Source organism: Salmo salar, chromosome ssa14 (genome assembly GCF_905237065.1).
Source record: "Salmo salar chromosome ssa14, Ssal_v3.1, whole genome shotgun sequence".
NCBI classification, from domain to species: Eukaryota; Metazoa; Chordata; class Actinopteri; order Salmoniformes; family Salmonidae; genus Salmo; species Salmo salar.
Genome location: NC_059455.1, coordinates 1,688,453 through 1,696,209, shown reverse-complemented (window position 1 = coordinate 1,696,209; position 7,757 = coordinate 1,688,453). Strand labels below are relative to the sequence as shown.

The 7,757-nt window shown below is 41.4% G+C and overlaps 1 pseudogene; it reads right to left on the bottom strand.

Annotated features, from left to right (window-relative positions):
* Positions 1-339: 339 nt before the first annotated feature.
* Positions 340-878, bottom strand: LOC106568773 (E3 ubiquitin-protein ligase RNF170-like; annotated as a pseudogene).
* Positions 879-7,757: the final 6,879 nt, after the last annotated feature.

The window sequence follows — 7,757 nt, the reverse complement described above, 5'->3', positions numbered from 1 at the left end:
TTTAAGGAATACCTAGGATAGGATAAAGTAATCCTTCTAACCCCCCCCTAAAAGATTTAGATGCACTATTGTAAAGTGGTTGTTCCACTGGATATCATAAGGTGAATGCACCATTTTGTAAGTCGCTCTGGATAAGAGCGTCTGCTAAATGACTTAAATGTAAATGTAATACCAGGTAGTCCTGAGGCATGGTCCTAGGGCTCAGGTCCTCCGAGAGAAAGACAGAAAGAGAGAAAGAGAGAATTAGAGAGAGCATATTTAAATTCACACAGGACACCGGATAAGACAAGAGAAATACTCCAGATGTAACAGACTGACCCTAGCCCCCCGACACATAAACTACTGCAGCATAAATACTGGATCCATGAGCGATCTGGGCTGGCCTCAGAATCACCGGTTGTAGTCGTTGAGATCCTACAAGATGAGTATTGGCTCAGCTTGCCCATCCTGGACCTGCTGCAGTGAGGCGTGGTCTTGGAAGAGCAGGAAAAGCAATGTAACCATTTGTCTACAGATGGGACAGTTAATAGCACCAAGCCAAGTCCCAGACCTCCTATATGCAATTATACAGGAACCACAGAAGAGGTGGCCACAGTTGGTTTCTACCGGCAGTGCAGCCTGATATAAGCACACTGGACAGGACATATCAGTGTAGTAATGCAACCTGGGCTCAGCGGGGGTTTGCTGAAGCTGCTCCCGAACAGCTTACACATGCTCCTGGGTCTCTGGGTGAAGGTTTTGTTGATCATCTCTGCAGTGTAAGTCAATAACGTGACACTCAGAACTACCACAATCAGGACTGGGTTGCTCACCCCTTCTATAAATTCATTTTCATCTTGTAGTAAATAGTACATATCCCCACACGGGTTTTCATCCATTACACCCACTCATATCCTGCACTACATATCCATTGGAATTATGGTCGTTTGAGAGCGAGAGCTTGTAAATCACAGAACCCATCCACAGTCATGCAAAATGGATTGCAGAATCCCGGATGAGGGTTGTCCGAGTAGAATCCCCTTAGATGCCCCCTTCTCCCAGTCCCAGAGTAACCTGTGGGAAACAAAATAAACACAATTTTAATGAATGTCAGTCTTTCCACTTCAGTTTAATAAGATTGAATCTAATAGACATTTATTTCATATTAATTTAATTAAATCATTTTAGAATTGTGTACAATGCTATATGCTATCATATAGCTAACCAGCTAACATTGTACTACAGATTAATAGTTATCAGTGTCTTTATTGTATTAACTCATTTACATAGCTAGCGAGCTACTTTTCCTGTGTAAGGACTAGAGAGCTGTCCTTGTGTCCTCTGCCTAGTCTACACACTCGTGTGGATTTGCTTTCATCTGTTACTCTCTCCACCTTTCATATCCTCTTATCATCTCTTGTCTATTTTGTCAGTGTTGTTACAGAAGAAAGGAGGATGGACTTCACCAAGTTGTAACGCAACACAGTGTCCAGAGTAACCAAGTGTGCCGGAGCGTCTGGACTGAATGAATGGGGCCATGTATCGTGAGATTTTGAGTGAAAACCTCCTTCCATCAGCAAGGGCATTGAAGATGAAACATGGCTGGGTCTTTCAGCATGACAATGATCCCAAACACACCGCCTGGGCAACGAAGGAGTGGCTTTGTAAGAAGCATTTCAAGGTCCTGGAGTGGCCTAACCAGTCTCCAGATCTCAACCCCATAGAAAATCTTTGGAGGGAGTTGAAAGTCCGTGTTGCCCAGTGACAGCCCCAAAACATCACTGCTCTAGAGGAGATCTGCATGGAGGAATGGGCCAAAATACCAGCAACAGTGTGTGAAAACCTTGTGAAGACTTACAGAAAACGTTTGACCTGTGTCATTGCCAGCAAAGGGTATATAACAAAGTATTGAGATAAGCTTTTGTTATTGACCAAATACTTATTTTCCACCATAATTTGCAAATAAATTCATAAAAATCCTACAATGTGATTTTCTGGAGAAAAAGCATTCTCATTTTGTCTGTCATAGTTGAAGTGTACCTATGATGAAAATTACAGGCCTCTCTCATCTTTTTAAGTGGGAGAACTTGCACAATTGATGGCTGACTAAATACTTTTTTGCCCCACTGTATATCCTTGCCTGTGAAGCCCTTTTTGTGCAAAGCAATGACGACACGTGTTTCCTTGCAGGTAACCATGTTTGACAGAGGAAGAACAATGATTCCAAGCACCACCCTCTTTTTGTAGCATCCAGTCTGTTATTCGAACTCAATCGGCATGACAGAGTGATCTCCAGCCTTGTCCTCGTCAACACTCACACCTGTGTTAACGAGAGAATCACTGACATGATGTCAGCTGGTCCTTTTGTGGCAGGGCTGAAATGCAGTGGAAATGTTTTTTGGGGGATTCAGTCTATTTGCATGGCAAAGAGGGACTTTGCAATTAATTGCAATTCGTCTGATCAGTCTTCATAACATTCTGGAGTATATGCAAACACCATACAAACTGAGGCAGCAGACTTTGTGAAAATTTATATTTGTGTCATTCTCAAAACATTTGGCCACAACTGTAGATGGTGGGCACAAGGATGTAGTGGAGCTGCTGATCAAAAAGGGGGCAAAGGTCAATGGAATACACACTGACAACATGGTGACTTGTTTTCATCAAGCTACTCATGATGTACGCGCGTGCACACACACACACACATTATTTTTCCTAATTAATCAGGAATTCCTGCTATTCTGACCATCCTCCAATCATATATAATTGAAACTGACCTACCCCGTAGCCAAACCCCTAATTTCCCTGATTTCCTATGTTGTCCAGATCACATCCCTGAATTTCCTATTTCTTGTATGGCAAGAAAGTTTTAAAATAGGACAATAGTTATTTAGATTACAAGGGTCAAGACCTTTGTGGAGCAGGAGCACGTGGGCAGCCTTCTAAACCTTGGGGAAACCCGTTATGATCGTCCGATGAAATAAAGTTTACTGTTCGACTTGCCAGCTTCGACATAAACGAGCCGTACAAGCTGGCTCGAGACAATGGCGGTTGCATGATCAACATTCACGTTCGTAACATCGATGAAGCCAGAGCTGGAATCTCAAGCTAACTGAAGCTGACTAGCCTCAGAAAATCCTGAAAATATCTACCTAGCGTTGTAATATATCCTTCTGTTGTTTTTTTTTTGAGACGCATTAATCACGATGTGAGTCAGGTGTACAAAGGGGTAATTACCTGTCCCCTGGGGCCTTTTGGTAAATATGCAAATTTATTTTTCTTCACATGCCTGCCTGTAAAATGAAAAAATATCTGATGGTAATGGTTGACAGTTACTCCAAATGGATTGAAGTTTTCACCACCTCGAGTGATATATGTGACCCGTTTCAGGAAACTAGGCATATGTCGCGGGTCACTACTTCACATGAGAGCCATTTGAACATAAACTTTTTTTAAATCTAAATGCGATTTTTGCCAGAAATGTCTTCTCTAACATGTGAACTTTAATGTACCTTAACAAACTTGTATGCTATCTGTAAATATAAATAAAATAGTTGAATTACGAGCCTAGTTAGTTTAGCCACATAAAAAGACACCAACCTTACCGCTAGCCATGACTGGCTGAGATAATGAGTGGGCTGGACATGCTGAGAGCTGAGTTTGGATTAGTCTGCCATATAGCACACTTTTGTCTATTTGAGCTGGTCAGTATGTCTAGGTAATCCTGTCTAATGCAGTTTTTTTATGCATTGTGTATTAAAACTGCATAAGTGTTACTGTCCACTTTCTGGAGGACCGAGTTTTGAAATCAGTGAAATTCGAGTATGATAGCTAAGGACATGGAGAAAACACCTGTCTCCAGGTTACATCTTCAAACTAAGGGCAACCATGGCATCCGACAGGAGACGCGTCCATCCATGAAGGATGTATACTGGTAAAATAGTCTATCTAGCTATATTTTCAGATATTACACATTTCTAATTTTGAAAGAAAGAGCCAATTGCTTGGCTAGCTAGTTAACATTGAACCTGGTTGTTTAACTACCTGCAGATTCATGCAGGGTAGTAACATCATGAGTTGTGATTATGGTTCATCGCTTACCTAGCTAGCTAGCTACCATTAGCTGGCTGGCTCGCTAGCTAACATTACATGTATGACCTTATTATTTGTATCTCAGAGCCATTTGCTTAGCTAGCTATAGCCTAATGTTAGCTAGCTAACATTGAACCTGGTTGGTTAGCTACCTGCAGATTCATGCAGGGTAGTAATGTCATGAGTTGGGACTATGGTTCATTGTTTACTTAGCTAGCTAGCTACATGTCTTTAAAAAAGACTCCGCTATGCAAGTAACCATTTCAGGTGCATTTGTAAATTCAGTCTGGCCATCTACTCTGATTTCAGAACACTCTCGTCTGAGTGTGCCAGAGTGCAGAATAACTGCTGAATTTACAAACGTTCAACACCCGTTGAATATGGATGGTGTCAGTAAAAAAAGCGGAATTAAATTGTTGCCAGCAGCACAGTTACAGTCACCAGCACTCTGGATAACATGAAAACAGCCTAACCTGCTCTGCTAGGGCGAGCACAATGGTCAGAGTGGGGTGTTCTCTCATTATGTGTCTGGAAGTAGCTAGCAAGCTAGCCAATTTTAGCTTGGGGGCTTGACTACCGTTGTGAGGTCAGAACGTTCGGATCAACCCTACTCATCGGCCAGTGAGGCCTGTGTGTGCTCCGAGAGCGACATGTTTTGAATTTACGAACAGACAGCACAGTTGCAGTCACCAATGCTCTGGATAACATAACAGCCTAACCAGCTCTGCTAGGGCGAGTAATGTTGAGTGAGCTGTTCTGTGATTTGTGTCTGGAAGTAGCTAGCAAGTTAATGTCAGTACAGAATGCTCTGATCAACCTTTAAAGAGATGAGTGGGGCTAAATCTTAAGAGGGTGTGAACAATGCTGAATGGGTGTAGACAAAAAGGGCTCTCCAGTAGTAGTACACGAAAGATTCGAAGGACATTTTTGTAAAGTGAGTTTACAAGTTTATCAACTTTCAAAGCAGAATTACTTTCCCATTGTTCCTCAACTGTAGTGAATGATATACCATTTTGTAGCTCTGAGTCTCTACTTTCATCCAATGGAAAAAACACAATAAATGTTTTGCTACTTAAGACGGTGGGTCGGTCGGTCACATATGTGTATTGCTGTTGTTGTTTTGGTTGTTCTTGCCTTTGTCTTTGCTTCAATAACGAATCTCACCAGATAGGGTCTGCTGTATGGCCGGGATGTCTCCCTAAGGATTGTCCCTCTAACTCCCTGACCTGGTATCTCTGCGGTGAGGTCACCAGATAATAGGGGAGTATAAGCCAATTTGAAGAAAAAAAATGTGTGGTTATTCTCGTAGACATTTGTTTTAGAAATTGTATTAAGAATGTTGGTAGTAGTAATAATTTGTTTTACAGTAAATCATTTGTCTGGATTTCCTGAATCAGAAATGCCCTAAACTGTTCTGGTCTGTCCTCTCTCAAGGTTATGGCGAAGGTGACCACAGATGGTGTCTAGATGGAAGGAATAATTTGACCAAGAACAGTGTGAACCTCAACCCCCCCTAACTGGCTGAAGTAATTGTGAAAATGGCGTTCACTACGGCCCTGTCCTACACCACTTCTACTGTGAGACCTGAGTCCGAGCCAGCAACCTGTACACAGCATCCAGTCAAAGCTATCAACTGCCTTTTCTCTCATACCTTTTCTCTCAGGGGTGCGACATGAATCCACGTGGAGTGAGCATGGAGAGAGATCCCATCCAAACTTGCTGGTGTACTGGTAGGAAAATGGACAAGACATAATGGACTGTAAAGGACAGTGGTGGCTCAGGTGAGAGACATTATCAAGGGCCATCTACTTTGAACAGGATGAACTGAAACACTATCTGAAGAAGATCATGAAGAAACACCAGAAGGATGAATGCCGGGAGGGAGGGGAGTGGTCAACTGTGCCCGTAATTTTTTAGGCTTATCCAAAATTGTTTATTTGGGGTATCAGGTTGATTGTGGAGGTCTGCACACTGCGAAATGTATAGTAATTTAGACTAAGAATGCACTGAGATACCAATCTGTCATTACCACAAGTGATGAGAATATTTAATGCTGGAAATATAAGATGAATATACTGTTTGTAAATGTACATTCTAACCGTGATAGTGTGTGCTAAGTTGAGGGTCTTGAATTTGAGTGATAAACTCAACGTGAAGCACTAAGGACTGTCATTTGAAATGTAGGTTGTATAACCATGATCGGGACATTGTTATCAAAATTCTAATGTTAAAGTTCATCAATACATATGACTTTCTGGATGATACAGTACAATTGACTTGAGCATGTTTGTAATTATATAAGTAGTAGTGACTAACGTGTTATGGATTTGATTTTTTATTAAACTAGGCAAGTCAGTTAAGAACAAATTCTTATTTACAATGACCGCCTACCCCGGCCAAACCCAGACGACGCTGGGCCAATTGTGCACAGCCCAATCACAGCCGGATGTGATTCAACCTGGATTCGAACCAGGGACTGTAGTGTCACCTCTTGCACTGAGGTGCAGTGCCTTAGACCGCTGCGCCACTTGGTAATGGTTTATGTGCAAATGTAGTAGTAGCATCACATTTTCTGCAAATGGTGCAAAATGATAGGTGACCATTGCTGTACATTCATACCCCGAAGTGAAGTTAACTTGACTATTGTAGTGGAACATGTTAATGCTTGTAAGTCATTTCCTATTAGGTTGAGACTCAGTCTCAAAGGGGAGGATATGTGGAGGAAACAAATTAATTAGATATACTACAGTGTTTAATTAGACATACTATGCTGTTTTTTACTTAAAGATGCTAATATTTTTACTGATACAAACTTGTCTTGTGTGACTTGTCTCCTGTGTCTACGATCAGCAGGAATGTAGGTATGTGGGAGTTGCAGTGAGAAACAGAATGGTAGAGATATCAGCTATCTTGATCCGCACTGACGAGCTAAATTACTTTTTACAACTCTGTTCCCAGGCCCTGTTTCTGCACATCTGCTAACTGACACATAGATAAGAGGATGTACTTTTTATAAAAGGAGAGAGCCAACTCTTGTTCGTTGGTCTTTCAGCATTGAACTAATTGAAGTTAATTGCTCAATTGTTGCAAATCTTATAATAAAGTATTATTGGAAGAATCTACAGTCCCTCTCTTCTTTAGAATTTCACGTCACACAATCTAGACAAACTTCCTGCAACCAACATTCCTCTCTCCAAAATGAATAAAGCACTTAAGAATATCTGTGTTGAGGCTGGATTGGTGGATATCTGGCACCATGTGCATCCTAGGGAGAACCCACACAACACACAACACTTATTCTAGAATTGACTACTTTTTCACATACAAATCTGAGGCTCATAGAGTAACTAAGTGCGACATACAACCCATCACTCTGTCTGACCATGGACCAGTGAGTTGCCAATGGGACATAGGTATTAAAATAATGTCTAAAAGATCGCTCTTGAACACTAGATTACTGAATTATATAGAATTTACTCAAGGTCAAGAGCATGGATTTTGGAGTCCAGAGTGGACCAACCTAAACGTAATTATATGTTTGACATCTTAAATGATCGTGCCCCTGGTTATATGAAAAACCACATTGATTGTCTAAGTAAGAGAAACCACTCTACTGTCCCTTGTGCCCCCTACTGCTGGTCAGGTGTATTTATTTGAATGATAGGTATGATGTGCAATGAATAGAT